The sequence below is a fragment of the Equus asinus genome, chromosome 7, assembly GCF_041296235.1.
Source record: "Equus asinus isolate D_3611 breed Donkey chromosome 7, EquAss-T2T_v2, whole genome shotgun sequence".
Classification (NCBI taxonomy): domain Eukaryota; kingdom Metazoa; phylum Chordata; class Mammalia; order Perissodactyla; family Equidae; genus Equus; species Equus asinus.
The window spans coordinates 58,065,747-58,093,191 of record NC_091796.1 but is presented as its reverse complement, the minus strand read 5'-3'; positions in this window follow the sequence as shown (position 1 = coordinate 58,093,191).

Sequence of the window (27,445 nt, the reverse complement as noted above, 5' to 3'; positions counted from 1 at the left end):
ATGGAATCTGTTTCAAAAGCAACAGTCTTGATGAAAATTGATCAATGTTAGCATAATTATGATTTTTGAAAGTTTGTATTTTAAAATCTTCCATGTCAAAATGTCAGAGGTCAAAATGAGCTGAGACCATGAATTTCCTGTTACTACATCGGTCCAGGCCCCACCTGAGCCGACAGCTGCCTTCCCTTCACAAGGAAAAGAACGAAGTCAGGGCCTCTGGGCGCTCCCGTTACAGTGTTACAGGAGGAAGTGCAATCACTAAAGAAAGCCAGAGAAAATGTCTGAATACCTGGAGCTGAGGAATTCCTGCAAACAACGTTATCTCCTCAATTTATTTTAGCAATTGATGTTGCAATGCAACCTGCAGAGCCAAGCAGTGTGTGAACATTCTGGTTCCACTACCGCACTTGAGCTTGCAAGCACCAGACCTTGGCCCAAATTTAGACAGTGCAGTAACACTGGGATAATGTTATTGCTGAATAATGCTTGAAGTCGTTAAAGAGACCAAAACCTAGAGGGAAAGGAAATTGTGGAAAGACTGCATTATTTATGAAGATAAACCGTTTCCTGGAATGCCTCAGCAATGGGCGCTATTGAGCGGGGAGACCTCGACTGCTTTGATCAAGCCACTCAGAACCGCCCCAGGGCTGTAATCCAGCAGCTGCCTTTGGCCCCGGCCGACATGCACTGCAAAAACATACAGCGTTCTACATGCTGGAATTCATACTTTTTTAATCACTGTCCTTAAAACAAATATCAGCTGTCACTTGCAAAAACTCAATGAAATGTTTCTAATGGCGATGTTGCCCAATTACGTGATGCAATTGCTCAGTTTCACCATTGTGTCCTATTATTGCTCAGTAATTACGTGGGAGTGCAATGGGCTTATCTCTACCTGTTTGCTGTGGTCCTTGCCTCTCTTAGGTAAACTGCTAACTTGTTTACACTCCCATCTTTTCACCAGACCCTTGCAAACAAAATAATAATAATTTACGTTCAGCTCAGAGCGGGATAATCAAAGTGCTCTTTCTATTCTTCGTTGGTAACTCTCCCTTCAAGAAACTCAGTCAAATATCCTCTTCTTAGTATCTCAACCTCAATAGTCAAGAAAATGAATTCTCATTTTCATCTCTCAGTCTGAATCAACTCACTCAAACAGTTTACACAAGCTGGCTTCATGAGCGCAGGACTGCACAAGTCATAGCTACAGACTGTCTCCCTGAGGGTCTTCCTCACCAGTTGGCTGGTGCCCCACCGTGCTTCCCAGCCAGCCATCACAGTCAGATAATTCTGGCCTCCTCTTCTGCATCTGCTTCTTGAGCTCCTGTTAGACAAATCTCCTCAATGCCCAATTTAATCTATCCTTTGCCCTGACTGGAAAACTACTCGTAAAATAGGCAATAAATAAAAGAAGTAACCCACAGGCAAAGAAACAGGAAAAAGAAGTCCTGATCCTTGAAAATAATAGATTGTATAAGGAATTATCAATAATTAACCATTGATACATGACACCAGGAAACATCGATGAGTCTTTTGTTGTCGCTGTTCTCTAACAGTAGAAAGTGATTGTCTACAATAAATGAGTCTGCAAATGCTAACTAATATCAAGACTGAGTGAAGAAAAGGCTTGAAGGAAAAAGTTCACCCTAGTCAAAATTTGCTTGATCAAAAGGTGAATCCACTACATTAAAGTAAAAAAAAATAACAATCACTTAATAACTATTGAGTCAAATAAAACATTTAAAAAACATAATAGCGTAATAGACTAATTAGAAATTAATGACAGTGATGTTCATCAAATATGGCCTGCATAATCCCTTATTTGGGGAAATAATGCTTTTTTGTGGTCTAATATAACAATTTGTAAAAATATATATTCAAAGGGAGAGTTATTTTTCACATATAGAACAAAAAATTCATAAGCATGTATTTGAATAGCTTATACAATTTAGTACAATTGTAGTAATTTAGTAAAATTCTAGTGATTTAGTAAATTTTCAGATCCTTTCCTTTCTTTACCACGTGAAGTCCTCGGTGCTAAGAGAGGTATTTCACAGTCTGCAGTGCTCTCCTGTTTCTGTCAATTTCCCATTAAACTACTTTTGCTTTATATATTTCAATGCAATTTGTTTTAGCACAGAGTTTCATAGAACTTATATCGACAAAATGAGTATCTTTTTATTTTTAGTTTTTATGTATTACTCATTATTTAAGAAATATACAAAACTAGAAAAATAATGTCACAGATACCAATTTGAAAACCAAAACACTGACAGCACAGTTAATTCAACTTTGCAATCCTTGCCCTGGGCTATCTGTCTTTCTTCCTCCCCGATAAAAACCTTTATACTAATTTTTAGGTTTACACCGCCCATAAATTTTCTTATACTTTTGTTAGCTAAGGATCCATAAATAGTATAATGCTATACATTTTATACAATGGAGTTTCACGCAGCAATGAAAACAAATGACCAAAGTAAGACATTTCAGGTTGCATGAATCTCAAAAAATTTTTAGTAAAAATAAGCAAATACAGAAAAATATATGCAGTGTGAAACCATTTATATCATGTTTTAAAACAAGAATTTTACCTTATGAGTATGAAATAATCCCTTTTCTCCCAGTTGAGTCTTCTTGCCTTGAATTATGTTTTATTATTTAATATTCTGATGTGTGGTTTATTTTGTTCCCACTTTCATGATTTATAAGTATCCACACTTGTGCTTTTATTCTTTTTAAGGCAATTTTGCTTTAGATATGTTTATTTACACCAAATATTTTGTCTTGCATCCAATATGGAAGGCTTTGTCTTTTAATATTGTAGTTCAACCAGTTACCGTATATAACTGAAATATTTAGACATCTTGGTATGTTGTTCTTTTCTTTCATATTTTTCACTTTCCTTTTTTTCTCATTGTTTTTGTTTTCTTGCCTAGTAAACTACGTGGTCTTTACTGTTATCATAACTAGTATTATAATAGAAATAGATAAATGATAGTAAGATAGAGAGATACATACACACACATTGTGCACATGCATAAACAATATACTATCTCATTTTCTTTTTTTGAGGAGGATTAGCCCTCAGCTAACATCTGCTGCCAATCCTCCTCTTTTTTGCTGAGAAAGATTGGCCCTGAGCTAACATCTGTGCCCATCTTCCTCTATTTTATATGTGGGGCACCTGCCACAGCATGGCTTGATAAGGGGTGAATAGGTCCGTGCCGGGGATCCGAAACGGCAAACCCCGGGCCGCTGAAGCAGAATGTGTGAACTTAACTACTGTGCCATCGGGCCGGCCCCTACTATCTCATTTTTAATTTTAGCTACCAGTTACTTTTAAGCTTTTCAAAACCGTATTTAATGCATATTTCTTAACCTATGCTTCTTATACTGTCATAGTTAAGACAAAAACCATGCCCTTTGAATTCTCCATTGAGCAGAATATTTCAATACAGTTTTACTTCTTCACTTACTCTTCTTTCCGCTCTTCACTACTGGACTTTATTAATATAATGAATAAGAAATTTTAAATATCTTTTATTATATTATCATTTTTAAATGTATTTTTCTTTGAGAAAACTGATGTTTGCATTAAGTCTCTAAATCAGATGTAGAAGTGTTTTTACTTATTTCTGTTGCTTAACTGGTTTTCCATTGGCCGTCTGTCCCTGTGTGCCATCTCCTTCCTTTTCGAGATTAATAGAGATTCATTTTTCAAAGAGACAACCTTCAGATAGACATGGCAAGCAGGCACAGGGAGCATCTGTGAGCTTGTGTTTATTTTGCCTTGACTCCTTTAAGAAGGTAGGGGGTGATGGAGTGCAAACTCCCTGTGTCGCAGCGTTGTCCTGAAAGATTCCGACGGCGATGCTCCAGTGCAGCCTGTGCCACCGCATCTGAGAAGTCTAAGATGAGGCCGGCTTTTTTTTCCCTCTGTGCCAAGTCAATTTTTCGCTCTCCCATCCCTTACCTCCTCTATCCTGGATGATTTTAAATGTTCCCTTTTTTCTCATAGCTAGAAAAGTTTTTCCAGGGTATATTTAGGCCTTTGATCCTGGCCTGACGGGATAAAACCTTTTACTCACTTACAGCTGTACTTACAGCTCAGGGACGTTGTTCTGCCTGCCCCTCCTGCCACTGTCTTTGGTAATTACTTCTGTTAAATTACTCTGGCTTCTCTTCTAGGACCACCAGTTATCTCTGTGTCAGGTCCCTTTAAACTTCATAGATATTCCATCTTATCATAATTTTCACATCTTTAGTTTCTTTTGTATTTGGGAAAAAAATCTTCTCAAGTTTATCCTTTACACTACTGATACTATCTCCTGCAGCACCAATTCCAATTTTTACTTGAATAAACATGGATTTTAATTATGTAATTTTTAGTACCCTAACAATTCTTCCTTATCTCATCATCTCCCTTTCCATTTCTTTCTGTTGACATTTATCTTACTTGCTTGCTTCCTTATTTCATTCCTTTTTTATAGATGCTATATTTTCCTTTACTCTCCTAATGATTACAAAGAATTCTTTCAATTTTATTTTTCTGAATTCTTTTTAGATCTTTGCGTGGCCTATGATTCAGTTAAAGTGCACTCTTTGCTTGATTTAAGGGACTTTTTTAAGGGACCATGATATTTTTTCTTTATTTGCTCCTCGTTAATGATGACCTAGTGTTTGTCAACAGACTAGGTTCTTTTTCTCTACTCTCTACCAACTCAAGTCTACAGTCTTTGGTCATCAGCTGGAGGCCAAGGAGGACTGACACTAGGGTGCAGATTTCCCTGGGTTTCACCACTCAGGGATCTTGTACTCTATCACTCTGCTGCCTCAAAGCTACGATTACATGGAAAGATCCTCAGGTTACACCAGGCTTCACCTTCTGTGAACCTACTAAAGTAGCATCTCTCTGTGACTCTCTTTGACTGCTTCTGTCTGAAATAAAAATGTAGTACATTAAAAGTTACCATCTTCGGGGTCGGCCTGGTGGTGTAATGGTCAGGTTCGCATGCTCTGCTTTGGCAGCCTGGGGTTCGTAGTTTCGGATCTTGGGCGCAGACCTACACACGGCTCATCGAGCCATGCTGTGGTGGCGTCCCATATACAAAATAGAGGAAGATTGGCACAGGTGTTAGCTCAGGGCCAATCTTCCTCACCAAAAAAATAGAAATAAAAAATTAAAAGATTGCACTCTTCAACATGCCTTAATACCAAGGCTTTTCTATCAATCACTCAACCCATAAACAGTTTACTCATTAGACTATACCTCCCTAAGTGCATTTAATTTCCAATATTTTTGGATTCTATAATCTTCCTGAATGTAGACAAATGGTGAACAGTGGAATGGAAAGGTGATTGGCTATTCAACTATCGTGAATATTGTACACTGGGTCATTTGACACGTGCTCCTGCTCCAATTCACTTCTAGCTTGCCCTGCTCTAATGTCGGGATTGAGAAAGCTGGGCACTACCTTTCCCAACCTTTCTTATAATTAGAATTTCCTCTGAGACCAAGGTTTTGTTATACAGCTGGACCCATGTAAGAATTCTGAGATAGAAGTGAGCAGCAGAGACGGAAGCCGTGAAGGGAGGCTGGGTCTTGAGGCAAACACAGAGTATTTGATATTTCTGAATCAGTTGTCATAGAGGTTCCAGTTTTCAAAATCTTCTGTCTTGATTGCCAGGCAGTGGGCCTGGGGAGCCTTGGGATTCTGCTAGTGCAGACGGGTTATTTCTTGTGAATCTTTGGATCCCGGCTCTATGACACCCAAGCTTAATTCCCTGATACACTGTTACATCATTTTTCTTATGTTATTTGTAACTAAAAACACAGGACGATATAGTGATTGGTGGTTTTAAGCAATAGACCAGCAGGGAAATAGAAATCTATGATTGGTTATTTGGCATGGCTGGAGTGAAGGTAGTGTCACAAAAGAGTCACTACTACCTTTTGTAATCTCCAGGAATGAAATGCCTATTAAAGCAAGTCTTCAGTAAACTAAGTGGCTATTGTGATAAACCATTACCTTGAGCAGGCCATGAGCAGTCCTTGAATGCAAGGGCTAAGATGGGCTGGTTGCTCTTCACTAGCTAAAGAAGCCAGAGTAATAAAATAACCAGGTCAGGATGCTAAGTACTTGGTTCAAGGCACAGAGCTTCTAAAACTACTTAAAAGACTTCCTGGCCTCTAGTAGCTGATTTGGTTGATGCAATCAAATATCATTGTTGAATTATCATGTAGTTTTAATTTACTACCCCATCCATACTTTACTATGACAGGACATTAAATAAAAAAGGAGACACCAAGAATTGCAAAAGAGACATTTGGGAGGATTCCAATGACTGTGAATACATCCACATGGTAAACCCCAGTGAGATTCTCTTGTCAGTAGGAACAGCCTTCCTTCACCTGATTGATGAAGCTGGTTTTGACTTGTTTGTGGGCCTTATAATGATTTCGTCTGTTTTAGTTACCTTGTGAGGGAATGCCAATTCTCTATGCAAATCCAGAGGGCCCTCATGTTGGAAAATCTCTAGAGGGCATAATTCTCATTTTGATTCAAATAAATGGCAACTCCTACAATTGAGGACATGGTAATTCTCTTCCTTTCTACTATTCCTCATTTCATAAAGACTATAAGTAGAGTCAAATCCAAGAATACACAAGGGACCAATTACAAAATGAAACCTGAGAGAGAATGATACACATCCCCTAAAATCATGACATTTCTAATTTAATTTATTTTGCAAAAGTTTCCCATTTTTTAAAACTTTCAAAATTCTATATGGTGGATTATTATAAACTTAATCAGGTGGTGATTCCAACTGCAGCTGCTACTCCACTTTGGACATCTTTCCTGGAGTAAATCAACACATACCAGGCATTTATACATATAGTAAGCGGCTCTTGACTTAGAAGAAATGTTTTTCTCACATCTAAATAATCATAAAACAGCAGAATCTATTTTTCTTTCACTTGTCTATAATGTCAGTACGCCTTCATGTTCTTACCTCAGGAGAGCTCAATTCTATAGCTCCCTGTCTTACAGAATTCAAGGGTCAGAGACATTGATCCTGTCACCCCCTACATATGCACACAAACACAAATACACAGGACAGCATGTTGACCCACTACATTGAAGACATCATGAAGATGGGATCCAATGATAAAGTAATGTCAGATACCTTAGATGCCTTAGTAAAACACATGCATGACAAAGGATGAGGAATAAATATCATGAAAATTCAGGAGATTCAATGGTTTGGGGCTGTCCAAATATCACCTCCCAAGTTAAAGGCAATTTGCTACACTGAGAACTCCTACTATTAAGAAAAAGCGTATTCAATCAAAAGCCGTCCACGAATGTTCATAGCAGTACTGTTACCAATAGCCAAAATGTGGAAACAACCCAAATGTCCATCAGCTGACAAATGGATAAGAAATGTACACTGTTCATACAATAGAATACTATTCAACTATAAAAAGGACTGAAGTACTGATACACGCTACAGCATAGATGAACCTTGAAAACATTATGCCAAGTCAGACACAAAGTCTACGTAGTGTATGATCACATTTATATTAAATATCCAAAATGGGAAAATTCATAGAAACAGATGTAGGTTAGTGGTTGGCAGGGGTTGGAGGAGGGAGAAATGGGGAGTGACTGCTTACTGTGTACAGGGTTTCCTTTTAGGGTGCTGGGAATGCGTCAGAACTAGGTAGTGGTGATGGTTGCACAACATTGTACTAAATACCACCGAATTGTACACTACAAAATGATTAAAAAAGTAAATTTTATGTTTAAAAAAGAAAAAACATAGTGTTTAATTGTCCTATTTAAATTTTAAGAAGATATTTTCGTCTTTGAGCATATTGTTCTAACTCATGTATGAAGTAACATTTTAAACTGTAGGGTAATATGTTCTGCCACTTACCTTTTATGACTCAGTGAATTGAAAAGACCCTCAAAGTATCTGTAGTTTATTGGGGTGCTGTATAAAGCCTGCAGGAAGATTCAATAGAAGAGTCACAGAGTGCCCCTGAGTTTGACAAGAAAGCTCTGCTCTCTTCAGTAAGTAACTCTTCTTTTAAAAACCAGCTCTTGGCTTGCTATTGATTCCTATTTGAGACTGAATGACTGATCATAAAATAACATTGTCAAGTAATCTGAGTTGCCATGAACAAAATGGGTAATTTCCATTATGCCAGACTGCAATATCTAAATCACGCTTAGAGGAATGTAGTTGTACAAGGTGAGGTCTCATTTTCATGGCCTTTAGCTTGGGAACAAGTGTAGACAGCTCATCATGTGAGGCAGTGGGGGCATCAGTGGAAACGCCATAGTCATTCTGACCTGGGAAACTAGAAAACTTAATTGGAAAAACTGTAAGTGTTGAGTACAGTGGGAGAACCTTGGAAGATAAAGAGTCTAAGAGAGGATTCCAAAATATGCCTACCTACCTCTCTGAGTGACTTAACAAACATACGTTCATAGAACAGACTCAAAGTGCAGCTATCAAAAAACAACCTAAACTGAGAACAGAGTCACCATCCAACAAATAAAGTTTTCAGTTCATGTCCAACCAAGATAATTGCCTGCACCAACAAAATGACCTTGGAGAACAATCTATAATGTTCAAAATACTATTCAAAATTATCCAAAATACAAAAAACCAGGAAAACAAAACACATCCTCAAGAGAAAAAGAATCAACTGTGAATCACCCTAAGATGACTAAGATGTTAGAACTAATAGTCATGGATTTTAAAGTGGCTGAGATAATTATCCTCAATGAAGTACAAAAAATATGCTCTCAATACATAAATAATAGGAAATCTCACCATAGAAATAGAAACAATAAAGATGAACAAAATGAAAATTCTGAAACTGAAAATTAATTATTGGCAATAAGAAATCCTTTTAAAAATCTGCCCTTGGCTTGCTATTGGGTCCTCTGGGCCTTAGCTGGATGGACTTAACAGCTGAATATAGGTGACAGAGGAAAGAGTAAGTGAAATTGAACACAGGTCAATGAGCATTACCCAATGTGAAGGAAAAAATAAAAGTTAAAAAATAAAAATAAAAAGTTAAACATGAGCAGAGTATCAGGGCCTTGCTATATGATATAAAGCAGTGCAACATATATGTAAGAGAAGAAGAGAAAGATAGTGAGGCAAAAGTAATATATTTGAGGAAATAATGACTCAAAATTTCCCAATTTGATGAAAGAGAGAAATTTATAGACACAAGATGATCAAAAAAACCCAAACAGAATAAACAGAATAATGCCCATACCAAGACATATCATAATAAAATATTTTTAAGGTGAAGATATGGATACGAGCAAATCTTGAAAGCAATAAGAGAAAAATGACATAACATAGATAGGAACAATGGAAAAAGAGAAGAAAAAGAAGAGAGTGAAACAACATTGTTACAGTGGTATAAGAAAAGGATAAAAAACACAGAATTGTATATCTAGTGAAAATACCCTTAAAGAATAAAGGTAAAACAGAGATATTTTCTGATAAAAGAAAAACTAAGAGAATCATTACAAAAGATCCTAAAGAAAGTCTTCAGACTAAAGAAAAATGATACCAGATGGAAACTTGGATTCACAGAAAGGAATGGAGATCACTGGAAATGGTAAATAATTGCATGAATCCAAAATACCATTTTTTACTTCTATACTCTTATTACTGTTTAAAGCAGTAGATGTAATACAAATAACAAATATAGCATAAAAAATGTGAATATACATGGACATAGAGTCTTGCGAGATTGCTACATTTTATGGAAAATGCTAAAATATTAAATACAAGTATGCTATAAAGGTTAAAGTTGTATACTACAATCCATAGAGCAATCACTAAATAATGCAAATAAATACACCTAAAAAGTCAAAAGGAAAGATAAATTTGAATTATAAAAATATCCAAATAATTCAAAAGTGAGGAGTAAATAGAAAACAAGTAATAAAATGATAGATACAAATGCAACCACTTGAATAACTACATTAAATGTTAATGGACTGAATGCTGCAACTAAAATGAAGTTTCTGCCAGAATGCATTAAAAAATCAAAGTATATGTTGTGCAGAAAGTGTAGACTAGATATAAAGACAGAAATATTGAAAGTAAGTGGATGAAAATGACATGACTTGCAAACAGTAAGCATTAGAAGGCTACAGACCTAAATTAATATTACATAAAATACATTTCAAGACAAAAAAGTTGCAAGAGATAGAGAGACACTATGATAAAATGTGCCAATTATAAATGTGTATGGATCTAACAATGGATCTTCAAAATGCATGAAGCAAAACTTGATACAATTAAAGAAAAAAGCAGATAATTGTATACTCAGAGTTGGAGATTCTAACACAGGACTCAGCAAAATTTTTCCCTAAAGGTCCAGAGAGTAAACATTTTAGTCTCTTTGAGCATATTCTTCTTTGAGGTGTGTGTGTGTGTATGTGTGTTAATAACCCTTTAGGAAAGTGAAAACCAATTTTAACAGCCTGTGGGCCATCAAGTGATAGAACAGTCAGACAGAAGAATCAGCAAAGACAGAGAGCATCTGAACGACACCTTGAGTGCCCAGAATAAATGGATATTTATAGAACACCACACCCAACAAAAGCAGAATACACGTTATTTGCAGGTACATAAGCTACATTTACCAGGATGGACTATATACTCAGTCATATAAAAAGTCCAAAATTCAAAAGATTGGAATCATATGAGTATGCTCTTTGACAATAGGATTGAATTAAAACTCAGTAATAATAAAATATATAGGAAAACTCCAAATATTTAGAAAACAAATCACTTTCAAATAATCAGTGAGTCAAACAAGAAATCCCAGCCCAAGGAATGTCATTCAGTGATTAAACCAAATGATCGTGAAAATACAAAAAATCAAAATTTGTCAAATGCAGACAAAATAGTGCTTAGAGACAAATTAAATACTGATGCCAAAAAAGAACTAAAATCAATTTTCTGAGTTCTCACCTTAAGAAATTAGAAAAAAAATTAAACCCAATGTAGGTAGAAAAAAAAAATAGACACAAAGAGAAAGAAGAAATCAATGAAGTAGAACATGAAAATCCAACAGAGAAAATAAATAAAACCAGTATCCTTTTGTTTTTTCCCCCAAGGAAGATTCCCCCTGAGCTAATATCTATGCCAATCTTCCTCTATTTTGTATATGGGTCACTACCACAGCACAGCTGATGAGCAATGTAAGTCTGCACCCAGGATGTGAACCCAGGCTGCTGAAGCAGAGTGTGCTGAACTTAACCACTATGCCACAGTCAAAAGATAACAAAATTGATAAGCCTGTAGCAAGATAGATCTACAGAAAAAAAGAGCAGACATAAATTATCATTATCAGAAGTGGAAAAGGAGACACCACTATAGATCCTACAAACATTAAAGAGATAATCATTATGAATAACAACTTTACGTAAATCAGTTCAAACTTCAGATAAATTAGATTAAATAACTGAAAGGTATAAATTTCCAAATGGATACAAAAACAAATGAAAAATCTACTAAAGATATTAAGTGAATAATTGAAAACCTTCTCACAAAGAAAGCTTCAGGCCTAAACTCTTTCCCTGGTGAATTCAATTAAATGTTTAAAAAATAAATACTAAATTTCTTTATAAACTCTTTCAGAAAATAGATGATTAGAGAACATTATTTTACAAGGGGAGCTTTATGCTCATACAAAGACATTATAAAAAAAGAACACTGTGAACTAATATCCTTCATAAACATAAATGTAAAAACTCCTTAAAATTTTATAAACAAAATCCTATATTACATATATTAAGGAGAATACATTGTAACTATGTGAAGTTTATCACAGAAATATAACACTTATTTAATAATTTAAATCAATATAATTCAAACTCATTAACAAAATTAAAAAGAAAAATCATATGATTAGCTCAATAGATTCAAAAAATTCAACACCGATTTGTGATAAAACTTCTCACTAAAATAGATTCTTCCTCAACTGGATAAAGAACATTACAGAAAAGCCTACAGTTAAAATCATACTCAGTGGACTCTGCATTGTACTAAGTTCAGAAGTAAGGCAAGAATGTCCGCTCTTACAATTTCTGCTCAACAGCAGTACAGATTCTAGCTAGTGAAATTTAAGGCAATAAAAAGAAATAAAAGGCATATAAAGTATAAAAAATGAGTAAAACTCTTTATTTACAGAAGATATGATTAAGTATGTCACAATTCCTAGAGTCTTCAAAAATTGTTAGAATAAGTGAATTTATTAAGGCACAAAATGCAATGTCAATACACAAAAAATTAGTTGTATTTCTACATTACAACAACTAGTAAATGAAATTTTGAGAAGACTTTTACAATACCATAAAAAACACAGGCAGACCTTGGAGATACGGCAAGTTCGGTTCCAGATCACTGCAATAAAGCAAATTTTGCAATAAAATGTGACACAAATTTTTTGGTTTCTCAGTGTGTATAAAAGTTATGTTACACTAGATTGTGTTTTATTAAGTGTGCAATAGCATTATATCTAAAATAAATAACGTACATACCTTAATTAAAAAATACTTTACTGCTAAAACATGCTAACTATCATCTGACCCTTCAGCAAGTTATAATCTTTTAGCTGGTGGAGGGTCTTGTAAATAAGGCAATATCTGTGAAGCACAATAAAATAAGGTTTCCTATAAAGCACTTAGCAAAAACCTTAAAATATGGGCAAGAATTCTGCACTAAAAACTGGGAAAAATTAAAGATTTATATCAACAGAAAGAATATCATAATCACAGATTAGAAGACTTAATATTATGAAGTTATTGGGTCCCTCAAAGTTTATCTAGTGATTCGACACAATTCCCTTCAAAATTCCTGGAGATATATTTGGTAGAAAATGACTGCCTGGTTCTAAAATGTATTTGGAAATACAAAAAGTATACAAATCAGTTCTGAAAAACTAAAAAGCAGCATTGTAGGACTTATAGTACCTGATTTCAAGACTTGCTATAATACCATAGTAATCAAGATAGTGTAATATTAGTATAAAGATAGATATCTAGACAAGAATATAGTCTAGAGAGTCCAGAAATAATAAGCCACAAATCCTATCTCACACTACACAGACACACACACACACAGACCAGAGACATAAAGATGAAAGCTAAAACTTTAAAACTTCTAGAAGAAAATACAGAAGAAAAATCTTTGCACATTATGGAGGACAAATATTTCTTAGGTCATGTATAAAATAAAAAGCAAAGAAAAAAAGGATAGAGAAAGAATTATTTCCTAGATCACATAATATTGCCAGAAGGATAGGATACTAGATTCTAAGATAAGATTGAAAGGAAGATGATTCACTCATAAGTGTACTGAATTTTAAACCTAGAAAGGACCTCAACGGACACCTGGTCCAACTTCTTTATTTTATACTTGAATAAACTAAGGCCAAGAGAGTCACTGAGGTTCACAGAGGTGATTAATGGCAAAACCATTTATTTTTCTAAAGTAAGCCTAAGCTATTTTTCAAACTAAGCCTAAAATTAGCAGAAGGAAGGAAATAATAAAGATTAGAACAGAAATAAATAAAATAAAGAATATAAAAACAATAGAAAAAAACTGATGAAACTAAGAGTTGGTTCTTTGAAAAGATAAACAAAACCAACAAACCCTTAGCTAGACCAAGAAAAAAGAGAGACAAGTCAAATAACTAAAATCAGAAATGGAAGAGGAGACATCACAACCAATCCCACAGAAATGAAAAAGATCATAAGGGACTATTATGAACAATTATACACCAACAAATTGTACAACACAGAAAAAGTGGATAAATTCCTAGAAACATACAACCTACCGAGATTGAATCAAGTAGAAATAGAAAGCCTAACAAACTAGTAACAAATAGGGAGATTGAATCAGCAATCAAGAACCTCCCAACGAAGGAGGTTCAGCCCAGGATCAGATGGCTTCACAGGTGAATTCTACCAAACATTTAAAGAGGGATTAATGCCAATCCTTCTTAGACACTTCCAAAAATAGAAGAAGAGGGAACACCCAAGCTCTTTTTATGAGGCCAGCATCACCCTGATACTTTGACCAAAGTCAAAGACATCATAAGAAAAGAAAACTACAGGCCAATATCCCTGATGAACATAGATGCAAAATCCTCAAAAAAATATTAGCAAACCAAATTCAACAGCACATTAAAAGGATCGTACACCATGAGCAAGTGGGATTTATCCCTGGAATGCAAAAATGGTTCAACATAAATCAATCATTGTGATACACTACATTAATAGAATGAAGGATAAAAATCACATGATCATCTCAACAGATGCAGAAAAAGTGTTTGACAAAATATAACATCCTTTCATGGTGTGAAAACATTTCATAAATTAGGTATAAAAGGAACATACCTCAACATCATAAAGGCCATATGTGAAAAGTCCACAGTTAACATCCTACTCAACTGTGAAAAACTGAAAGCTTCTCTTCTATGATCTGGAACAAGGCAAGGATGTCCACTCTAAGCCCTCCTATTCAACATAATGTCGCAAGTCCTAGCCCTAGCAATTATGCAGGAAAAGGAAGAAGTATAACAGAAAGGAAGAAGTAACATGTCTCTGTTTGCAGGTGACATGATCTTATATGTAAAGAGCTTAAAGATTCAACAAAAAAAAAACTGTTAGAATAAACAAATTCAGCAAAGTTTCAGGATGCAAAATCAACATACAAAAATCAGCTGTGCTTTTATACCTTAACAATGAATTATCAGAAAAAGAAATTAAGAAAATAATTTTACTTATAATAGCATCAAAAAGAGTAAAAATACTTACGAATAAACTTAACCAAAGAAGTGCAAGACTTTTACACTGAAAACTATAAGGTACTGATGATATAAATTAAAGAAGACACAAATAAATGAAAAGACCTCCTATGTTCATGGATTGGAAGAATTAATGTTGTTAAATGCCTATAGTACCCTAAGCAAGGTACAGACTCTATGCAATCCCTATGAAAAAATCCCCATGGCAATTTTTACAGAAATAGAAGAAAAAATCCTAAAATGCACACGAAACCACAAAAGACCTCAAGTAACTAAAACAATTTGGAGCAAGAAGAACAAAGCAGGAGGCATCACACTTTCTGATTTCAAATATATTGCAAAGCTACAGTAAACAAAACAGTATGGTACTGGCATAAAAACAGATATATCAACCAATGTAACAGAATAGAGAGCCAAGAAACAAACCCACATGTATACCGTGATCTTCAAAAAGAGTGCTAAGAATACACAATGGGGAAAGGATAGTCTCTTTAACAAGTATTGTTGGAAAAACTGGAAAAAAAAGAAAGAAAGAAATTGGACTCTCATCTCAAAAGTCAACTCAAAATGAATTCAAGACTTAAATGTAAGACCTGAACTTCTAGCAAATGTGGGATCTTAACTCCTAGAAGAAAACATAGGGAAAAATCTTCTGGACATTGGCCTTAACAATGATTTCTTGAACATAACACCAAAAGCACAGGTATCAAAGGCAAAAATTGACAAGTGGAATTACATCAATCTAAAAAGCTTCTGCAGGGCAACAGAAACCATCTACAAAATGAAAAGACAATCTACTGAATGGGAGAAAATATTTGCAATCATATATTTGATGAAGGTTAATATCCAAAATATTTTAAAGAACTCGTACAACTCAATAGCAAAAAACAAAAAAATCTGTTTAAAAAATGAGAAGAAGATCTGAATAGACATCTTTCCAAAGAAATACAGATAGCCAACTAGTACATGAAAAGATTCTCAACATCAATAATCATCAGGGAAAGGCAAATCAAAACCACAGTGAGATATCACCTCACACCTGTTAGAATGGCTGTTATCAAAAAGGCAAGAACTAACAAGCCTTGGCGAGGATGTGGAGAAAAGAGAACCCTTGTGCACTGTTAATGGGAACGTAAATTGATGCAGCCACTATGCAAAACAGTATGGAAGTTCCTCAAAGAGTTAAAAAGGAAACTACCATATGATCCAGCAATTCCACTTCTGGGTATTATCCAAAGGAACTGAAATCAGGATCCTGAAGAGATCTCTGTAATCCCATGTTCACTGCAGCATCATTCACAATAGCCAAGACATGGAAGCAACCAAAATGTCCACCAAGGGATGAATAAAGAAAGAAAATATGGTATATACGTATAGTGGAATATTACTCAGCCTTAAAGAACAAAGAAACCCTGCTATTTGCAACAACATGCATGAACCTAGAGGACACTATGCTAAGTGAAATAAGCCAGACACAGAAGGACAAACACCACTTACATGATGAATAAAATCATCAAACTCATAGAAGCAGAGTGGATTGGTGGTTGCCAGAGGCTGGGAGAGGGGCAAATGGGAAGGTATTAGCCAAAGAGTGCAAAGTTTCAGTTATACAAGATGAAAAATCCTGGATATCTACTGTACAGCGTGATGCCTATACTTGCCACTGTATTATATACTTAAAAATTTCCTAAGAGGGTAAATCTTATGTTGTGTTCTTATTACACAAAAATAATAATAAATATGAGGGTGGGAGGAAACATTTGGAGATGACGGATTGGTTTATGGCATAGACTGTGGTCATGGTTTCACGGTTGTATACTTTTCTCCAAAGTCATCAAGTTGCATATATTAACTATGTATAGGTATTTACATGTAAAGAAAAAGAATTTTCTCTAAAGAAAGAAAGAAAGAAACTCTATTCTTCCTCTTCTCTCCCTCTTGGTTACTTTAGTCCAATCTTTTACCTTCTCTTACCTGGAGCCTTGCAATCTGCTGTCCACATTACTGCTGGAAGGATCTGGAAGGACCTTTCTAATGTGCATGAGGTAAGGTCTAATATTCTCGGCATGGCATATAAGGCCCCTTATGAATAGATCCCCAGCTCCCAGTTTGCTTTCTTACCAGTTTCTAGATTGTATTTTGCTCCTAGAACTCCAAACTGCAATGCCTCTGTGCCTTTGCTTGTGCTGTCCTCTCTTTGTGAGCTGTGCTTCTCAACTGGATTTGCAGAGCACCTATACTTACTGCAAGACTCAGATTAAGCCCACCTTTCCTGACCAACTTAGACTGAATTTAGTGCCCATTTGAACATTTACTACATTTCATTTCTCTTTCATTTTGTCCATCTCCCCAAATAAATTTTACGTGCTAAACTTACCTATACCTAGCATAAATCTCACATGAATGCTAGATAAGTGTTAAACTTTTCAAATTCCTCCTAATTTTTAGATAAGGAGAATGGAATTTTTATGCATTAAACTACCACAATTTTCTCTGGCAAATTAAAGATTTCATTTAGTTCTGAACAATCCAGGAAGCTTGAAGTCATAGAACCTAGAGCATTGAATTACCACCATCACTGGTGTGGTTAATGTTAACCTAGAGCACTGCATTGCATCCGTCACTGGTGTGGTTAATTCTAACAATCTGGACTAGACACACACGACATTAGCCAGGAACCCCAGTCTCCTATTTCAACAACTCGGAGTCATTTGCACACTAAGTGAACAATTCACCAGGATAATCAAAGTGCGATGTCCAAGCTTTGATATGCATTTCTTCGCTTCTCCAGCACGGAGTCAAGCCACGATGTTACTTGAAGTGATATATTACCTGCATAGGGTTTGAATTTCTCAACTGAAATGTTCTAAATGTGGAAAATGCAAAGACTTGCTGCATTTCTATTTTTAAAATGTATTGTGAGCCTCCAAATTGCTCGTGCATTTGATGAGACTTACCTTACGTGGTACCCAGAAGGCAGCAAACATCCATGAGTATTTGTGACTGAGTCAGTAAGACTGTTCTCATGAATAATTTCTATGTTTCTCAGGTTGTTACAAACAGTGAAAATATAGAGCAATGATCAAATTAACGTAGACAGCTATTGAGGAAAAAATGTGCACTGTTGACATTTCTGAGCTGAGAAACATTTTTCCAAATGGATGGATTTTTCAGTACATTGTATGACTCATCCTGGAATTACTGAGTCCAAATATAGATGACTACTAAGATATCTAGACTCTCCCCAGCCAGACGTGCTTAAGCCTGAGCAGTTTTCCCAGGACTGCTCCATATTGTAACTGTACATCTCAGATTTGGCCAAAACTAGACCTGCCTCTATGGGAGCAGTGGCCAAGAGCCATTAGCTCCTCTGATCGGAGGATCTGGATGCCCACATATGTGGGAGGCTTTCTCTATCTTAGCATTCTTCCCTTTTCCACACTTCAGATGCTTTAATTAAATTCAGCATATAACAAAGGTGTCAATGTTTCTGAAGCAGAGTAAATTAAAAATATGAGTGATTCTTTAACTAGGTTATGGGTGAGCCCCAGAAAGGTCAAAGCTGGGGGAAAGGAAGCAATTCAACAAATCGTTAGACTCTCTAGTACATAGTCGAATCCCTTGTGTACAGTATGTTATTTTTTAATGCAACTCTTGGCCTTCCTGGCATAACTTCCCAGGCATTTACTCTGCAAAATATTTATTTGTTCAAAGTTTCTCATCATAAACAGGAAGGCAGAGATTTACACAGCTTTTCTTTATGCTTTCTTTTCTTCATGAGTAATTAATTAGAAACTTTCGAGATTACCGGAAAGATTTTAGGAAGATGACACAGATGGCATTCGTTAGTATTTATGCTTTAAGTTTTGATCATTTAAAGCAGAAAAACAGGCCCAGCCACCCATACCATTCACAGAAGAAGCTGACTGACAAGAGAAAGGGGAAAACACTGTTTTTTCCTGGCAAATACAAACAATAAGCAGAGAAACTCAAAAAACATTAGATGCAGATCTCAAAAAAAGGAAAGAAACCCAGAGGAGAAGGTGGAGGTGGCACGGCAGTTCTGCATGTGCTCTCCATTATCAGGCTGATCCTCTGCCAAATCCCCAGCAGGGAGGGAAAAAGAAACTTTCAACCAATTAATTATGGCTTGGTTTTTGAGAAAATCATTCTTTTTGAGTAAAAGAGTTCTCAGAGCATCCCCTTCTATGGTCCCTTGAGGGCAGCAGGCCTTTCCAGATGCATCTCCTCTAATCCAAGCCTTACAACAGTCAGTAGAGAAAGCATCATGGTGAGACTGTTATTGCTCCCACTTTTTCTCTGCGAGTTTGGTAGCCATATAAAAATGTTTATCCCCTAGAAGTATCCTCCAGGCATTCTTTGTCATAAAAATAAAGCGGAGTAGAAATCTTAAAAAGAAAATTCATATATCCCTTTCAAAGAATTAAGGTATGATTTGGCAGCAGTGCAATTTTCTGAAAGCAATCATCATCTCTCTTTTCTGCCCCACGCTCCCAACCCAGTGGACAGGCTACAGTTTAGAAATACCACAGGGCCAAGTCGCCAAACTCCATCACACGTTCTAGGCTTGAGTTTGTGCTCCAGGCCTGGGAGGAGGCTGTTCTTGTCAGCAATGACACAGAGGTTAGAAGACCTTCTCTAAGAAACTCTCCCATTCCGAAGGACAGCCAGGCCTAAGGCCTGAGTCACACCCCCTCAACATCTGCTCCCCTGCTGCTGCTTAGCCACGGCAGTGACCAGTGACCAGCAGCCCCAAACTCAAGCTCAGAGCCTTCCATATGCAGTTAACAAACACTGTATGGAGGAGGATTGAGAATTTGGAGGGCATTAGTTCCTCTGGCAGGTAACAAGTTACCATAATCTGTGTGCTTAAAACAACAGAAATTTATTTTTCACAGTTCTGGAGGCCAGAAGTCCACAATCAAGGTGTTGGCAGAGCCGTGCTTCCTCCAGAGGGCCCAGGGAAGGCAGCACTGCTTTCCCATCAAGCCTCTGGTGGCTGCTAGCAGTCCTTGACTTGGGGCTGCACCGCTCCCATCTCTGCCTCCGCGGTCACCTTGCCTCCTCCTCTTCACTGTGCATGGAGTCTCTCTGTCTCTCTGTAACAAGGACACTTGTGATTGGATTTGGCTCATCCAGATAATCCAGATAATCTTCTTATGTCAGGATCTTTAACTGGAAACTTGCTTCTGTTAGGTAACTTATTGCTTCCAGGAATTAGGACCTGACGTCTTCAGGTGGCCACTCTTCAGCCTCCTCCAGAGGATAAGAAGAGAGTCTCCTTTATTTAATCCCATCTCCTCTGCTTATACTTGATGCCTTAGTCTGCTCAGGTTACCATAGCAAAATACCATAGACTGGGTGGTTTCAGCAGCAAAATCTGATTTTCTCACAGTTCTGGAGGCTGGAAGTTCAAGACAAAGGTGCCACCGGTCAGGTTCTGGTGAAGTCTCTCTTCCCGGCTTACAGATGGCCATCTCCTGGATGTGTGCTCACAGGGCCTCTTCTTTGTGTGTGCTGGAGGAGAGAGAGAAAAAGGTCTCTGGTGTCTCTTTTTATAAGGGCACTAATCCCGTTGTGAGGGCTCCGCCCTCATGAGCTCATCTAATTCTAATTACCTCCCAAAGACCACATGTCCAAATACCAGCACGTTTGGGGGGTTAGGACTTCAACATATGAATTTTGGAGAGATTGAAATATCTGGTCCATAGCACCTAACTATTTGCTCCAACTTGCGGTAAAAATGTATGACTCCAAGCTCCAAGCAGGAAAATAACCAGGGCCCCAGATTCATCCTAGAGTCTCTGAGGACTAGCTTCATCAGAGGTGGAACTCGCTGAGTGGAAAGCAGAAAGCTCTTCTCTTTCCAGAGTAAAGATGGTACACCAGGCTTTCTGGTGCTTGGGTGGGGATAGGAGAAACTCTTCATGGGGCAAAAGCTTACGTCACTAAATTCTTTTGTCCCCAACCCTGCTAGTATCTCCTTCTCTTTCAGTGAATGACGCAACTGTAATGAAAAAGCACAAACATCTTTTAAATAATCTTGTTTTATGACGTCTAGGTGGTAAGAGTTCTTGAGATTCGGAGGTTTCATAACTTTCGTGAGAATTCCAGACCATGTGTTATACATTTCTTTCTGCAATTTCACATTCTGGATATACATCTGGGCCTAATCCCAAAACACCATGTAATCATTCTGCAATGCAATAAATTTTATTACAAACTGAAGAATGCAAAATCGTAATCTAACATTAAAGCTTTTATTCTTTACTTCTAAATAGTTTAACCACTTATCCTCAGAGATCAGTAATGCAGCCACTGAATCCAACTTCTCTCCGTGTTTTCTGAGCAGGGAGATTCAGAAACATCAATCCTTCTTACATTTTTCTATAGTCTGTGAAAAGAAGAGGAAATCACTAACATTTACATTGGACAAGGCCTGTGAAGATTACTACAGAGCACATATTAAAATATTCTAAATGAGGGGGAGCAGACAGACAGAGAGAGAATGAGACAGAGAGAGAGAGGTGAGGATGGTGGAAAGACTTGGAATGAATCAGAAAGATCATCTCTGGAGCCAGCTGGCGCTGCAGTTGAACCTTTTGCAAAAATGTGTTTTATACTATTTATGGAAAAATTCCCCCGAAGATATTGCCCAACTCTTTTTGTGATCATTTAGACAATCTTCTGTTTTTAATGAAATAAAAGCTATACATGATTTAAAAATAAGTAATAAATAACAGAGACTAAAATCTCTGGAGCCCTTTGTTTTCTCTGAGAGTAGAACTATGCTTTAAAGTACACCACACTTTGTGTGAGATACCCACACCGTCAGCCAACCTCCTTCCCTTCTATACGCATGCGGTCTTTTCCTCATTCCTAAATTGGTTGTTTATTGCTGAGTCTTATGAATATGGAATCCTTTTTTTGGATGTATATTTTTCTTTATTTCTTTCTGTCAAGAGCACAGAAGACTATGATGAATATGAGGGGAAAATAATTTATAAATCTAACATTCATAATGCTGCAACTTTTAGACAAATAGTTGAACTGTGAGAATACACAGAAAAAATCAACTGTTGTTTTTTAAGAAGAATCACATGGAAACTGCTGCTGGGATTTCTGTACCATGACCTCAAGTTCTCTTTTAAAGGCATCATTGAAGAAATATTCTGATATGGCACATTTGTAAGTAAGCCTATATATAATCGTCTTGATTGGGTAGAATACATTTCATTAACGGTAGCTTCTGATCACCTAAAAATAAAGGGCCAAATGAAAGGCAGAGAGGCATTTATTTTGGGATCAAAGAATTGCAATTCAGGGTACACGGATTGAGGTAACAACTCAAATAGTGTCCTGCTAGGGAGTAAGGGGCAGGAGCTTTTAAAAGCAGAAGAGGAAGGTTTGCATTACAAAGATTGCTAACTGGAGTTGGTGGCAGAAAGCTAGTCTGGGCTAAAGATAACTGATTGTTAAGGCTAGCTAGAGGGAAGCAAAACTCTGTCCCTGTGAGGAGCTGTAGGTTTCTTGCAGCATCACTCAGGTCAAAAGTTCATGTTCTGCTTGATGAGAATGAGCATAAGACCCATTTCCTTAATGGCTTCCCGGCTCCATTTTAAAGCCCTTAGACATAAGTGACTCTGTTTTGTTTCACATTTCACATTTTCCCCCTTTCGATCGAGATCTTTCTCTGAAAGCATCACTGCTCAATCATAGATTTATTTAGTTCCACGTTGCTGGGATGGACCTGTCCCAGACTGTTATTGTCCCACTTGTGTGTGGGGATTTTTTTTCCTCTTTCCAATGGTTAATTCCAAGGAGTCAGTGTCATGAGTTTTTGGCCACATTTGAGCAGCAAGGAGGTGGTCAGGAAATGATTCTTATGCAGTTTCCTCAGCCAGAAATTTTATCTGGTTTACCTGAAGATTCATGTGAATAACCTTATCTATCATTTCAGTACATTAAGTGACCATAATCTTAATGTTTATAGAAGTTCTGGACCAGATCTGAGGGAACGGTAGCATAAGAAGTTTAAATACAAGTACACAGCAAAATTCCAAAAATAATCATAAACAATATTTGAAACTCTGATCTTACCCAAGCACTGATACCTGAAGGAAGCCAGCTTGAAAATATCAATAGGAAACCAGAGGGCGTCATTAAAAGGCACTGGACTAGAGAGGTCCTGTGCTGTTCTTCTAATTTTTCTGAGTTCCAACTCAACTTGACCAGGAGAATTGATCCAGGTACAACAAGAGGTGTTGGCCATGGCACTGATGCCACTCTGTCTGTTCTGTAGGGATAGATGCCGTGCTGTTCTTCAAGAAGAAAATCAAGTGCCATTCAGTTATCTAATACAACCCTCACTAGGGAATCCAGAGATCGTTTTTGTTAAGCCAAGGCTTGAGCAGTAGAATTTGCCAGTTTGGCTATGGTTAGGCATAAATATTTTTTTCAACAGATCCACATGGACAACAACACAAGGGACAAAGCCTTTGGCAATGGTAATCAATGGAGAGTAGATGAGGTGTAAGAAGGGCCTTGCCAAGTTTCACCTAGACCTATGAGATTGCGGTTGGGTATTTCTTTAACAAGAACTTGAAAAGGAATATTGTGGTGTCCTAAAAGCCATTGTCCTGCCATATGCCAGTTGCCTATATGTTGATAAGCCCATTGCTCTCTGTCGTAATCACACACAAAGGAGTACCTGGAAGGGGCACATAGTATGCAATGCCTTCTAGCTCTGTAGCAGTGTTAGTGATCAGGGGACTTGACAAGGCCCTTTACAATGGGGCTCAAAGGCTGTCTTCCTCTGATGACACTTCTATAATACCCAGTCACCAGATTGTAGGCTGTGACCAACAGGATCTTTTAAATTGGAATTCAGGAAAGCTTCTTTAACCTGCTGATGACAGACTTCAGTATAAGACATTAGAGACGTGCAGCACAACAAGTGATCAGCAGAGGTTAAATACCAATAGACATTGGTCTGCTAGTGATTCTTTCCTGTGGAGTGACTTTATGCTTTCCAAAGAGGGTACTGTGAGCGGTCAGCAAAACCAAAAGCGATATCTTAGACCAGGAGAGTCCAGTCTACATGTATATAACAAATCTTAGAGACCGTTAAAGGACTAGTATCTAATATCTACAAAGGTACAAACACAATTCTCTCTATAATTACCCCCTCTTTTTTTTTTTTTTTACCAAAGATAGTCACAGTAAGATTAATTTGTTTGTATTAAAACTTGGCCTGATTATTTATCTATGTGATGGTTTCTGAATTTTTGGAGAGATCAAGTAAAGAAAAAAGGTAAAAAAAGTAAATGTTTCATCTTTGTTCACAAGGGTATCTTATGTTTGTGAGAAAAGATTTTTTTAAATCTGGAAGAACAAAACGTTAGAGCATCCTCCTCAGTTTATGCAGTCCCATGTAATTAATACTCATTCTGCTTGAACCCAGTTTTCCATTAGTTTTTTTTTTTTTTTGAGGAAGATTAGCCCTGAGCTAACATCTGCCTCCAATCCTCCTCTTTTTTCGGAGGAAGACTGGCCCTGACCTAACATCCATGCCCATCTTCCTCTACTTTATATGTGGGACACCTGCCACAGCACAGCTTGATAAGTGGTGCGTAGGTCCACACCCAGGATCTGAACCGGCAAACCACAGGCTGCTGAAGCAGAAGGTGTGAACTTAACTGCTGTACCACCAGGCCAGACCCTCCGTTAGTTTTCCTTACTTTGTTTGATGACTGAGGGTAATAGGGACAGTGATAATTCCAAGAAGTTTCCAAGGTTTTAATTAAGGCTTAAATGATTTTCCTAGTGAAGTGGGTGCCTCAATCACTGGAGACTGTGGAAGGTATAACCCAAGTGAGAAATACATTTTCTAATGGTCTCTTTGCCATTCTGAGACATCACATCATGGAAAAGGAAGACTTCAACCCATCCAGAGAACATGCATACAATACCAAGAACCTATTGATAATCCATATTAAGTGGCAGTTGAGTGAAATCCAGTTGCTGGTGCTCAAAGGACCCAGAGAGAGGAGTTCTGAGGCCTCTGGGGACAGAAATAGTTTCTTTTTGGCTGAGGAAGATTCCCCCTGAGCTAACATCTGTGCCAGTCTTCCTCTATTTTGCATGTGGATTGCCACGGCAGCATGGCTGACAAGTGGCGTAGGTCTGCACCCGGGATATGAACCTGCAAACCCGGGCCACTGAAGTGCGCAGACAACCACCACACGATGGAGCCAACTCCCGGAAATAGTTTTTCTGAATGCACTCCTGTGGGTGAACAAAGTCACAAAATGAAAAAAAGTGTTTTGCCAGGGAGCTGGGAAGAGCCAAACGGCCATCTTGGATTTCTCATAGCTCTGACTCTCTAATTTACAACCATTGTGTACCCATCTTAATTTCTCTGATTCAGGAGCAGACTGTTGCCATGTTACAAGGACATCAGGATGGCAAAAGTCTGGCAGTGAGGGACTATTTTTTGCAGAGGCAGAATGGGCTTTGTCCACCCATGCCAGTCTTTATAGATTCTGTTGTTGCTGCCTTTACATGAAAATCACCGAAGACTTTCTGTGATATTCAGGTTCAGTGCTTTGAGCATGAGCCTCAATTTTGGTGATGGTGTCGATGCAAATCAAAATCGGGGTGAGTTTACTATGAGCCAGGTTTGAGGACCATAGCCTGGGGACTTCCTTCCCCAAGGAAGGAAGGGAACCAAAGAAGTGGGGTGTATAGATTGGTTATGTGCCATCTTGGAACAAAGAACATACATCTCATATGACATGGAATATCTCTTTTACTAGTGTCATGAGATGCTTAGCTGGCACAGCAGGTCAGTGATCAGCAGGTCAGTGGGCACAAGGTGAACACAGCAGGTCAGAAACTAATCCTTAATTCCCAAGAAGAGATGCTTATCCTTAAAGAAATGCTGATATGGGAGGAGGTTATGTCCCTAACTTTGAGGGCATCATTCTTGTCTTTGGGACACAGTAAAGTTTAAAGCAGATGTACCGTGTCTGCTCCACAGACCATGTCAGGTCTTCTTTGAAAAACAAGGTCAGGCTGATTAGTTTTAAACCAAATAGCTCCCTCATATACTCCAATATACCCTATTGCTTTTCATTTATTTATGAACAGACAGTATTTTATACCAGCACATATTAGACTTCCAGGAATTTTATATAATTTCTAGAACTCTTGTGATATATATTTATGAAGACATAACATAAAGAAGGCTTAATTTTATTTGTTAGAAGATGCTTCACATGTAATTTATCATATCAAATGAGCCTACTTAGTTTAATATCCTTCTTTTTATAAGGAGAGAGAACAAACCTTTTGAGAGAACAAATCTTTTCAGAGATCCTCTGAAATATCCCAAAGTTAGCGACAGGTCAAAAAAGAACTCATTTAGAATCTGATTTTGGAACATTTGTCAAAAAATATCAAAAGAAAAAAGCTTTTAAAACACTTGCTGAAATAGGGTCACAGACCATTATGAAACTTAATATTGTAGGGGAGGAAGACAACTCTTCTACCCTCCAGGTCCTTCTGGCTGGTCTAAGAATTAAATTGACATGAGACAGAATAACAGGAGAAAATCAAACAAAGTTTAATAACGTGTATGTGGGAGAAACCCAGGAAAACTGAGTAACTCAGCCAGAATGGCCGAAGCTGCCACCTTAAATGCCATCTTCAGCTAAAGGCAAAGGAGGATGTTGGGGGTAGTGGTTTGGGGCTTCAAAGGGGAGGAAAGCAACTTATATGGAGATGGAAAAGCACACGTCTGTTAAACAAGTGTTTGCTGGGCCCTCTGGAGACAATGGCACCCCTTTTCTGTCACACTACACTTATCCTATGGTATTGGCTCCTTCCTGGAACAGCTCTTCCATCTCAAATTCTTTCAGACAGTTAGGGGGAGGTCAAAGAATCTTTCAGAGTCTTTTATTACTAAAAATAATCAAGCCAAAGAGACACATTTGGAGTGGCCAGTTCTGATCCCCCACAATATTGAAGATATATTTAACCGAAGTCACAAAAAGATTTCAAAGAGAAGTGTGGAAGCTTATATAGCTGAAAAATCTCAGCTCTGCTTAATAGAAAAGACTCAGCTTTTAACATAAAGCACAGGAAATTATTTTGAAAAAACATAAAATCCCTGCCTTTTAGGAAGATTACTCAGAAATAAAGAAAAATCTTTCAGAATCTCTTTATCAAGAGCAGACTAAAAGCACAAGAAAACCTTGTCCTATAACAGACAGAAAACCAACCGATAATTTTGCACTATCTTATTTTGATGTTAAAACTAATTTACTTAGTCAAATTCATTCCAATAAATTTAGCCATCTTGACAATGCATAAAACTTTTTTCTCAGGGATTCCTTTTCCATAAACCTTCTATAACTTTCTAAGCCCATTTTATCTTGTCTCTTGTTCTTTTTCTCATTCAGAAATAACCAGCTTTATTTTGGAACAAATTCTTTTTTCCTCAACAAAAATGTATCTTCCTTCCTCATACTTTTTCTTACCAAAACATATATTTTATTTTCC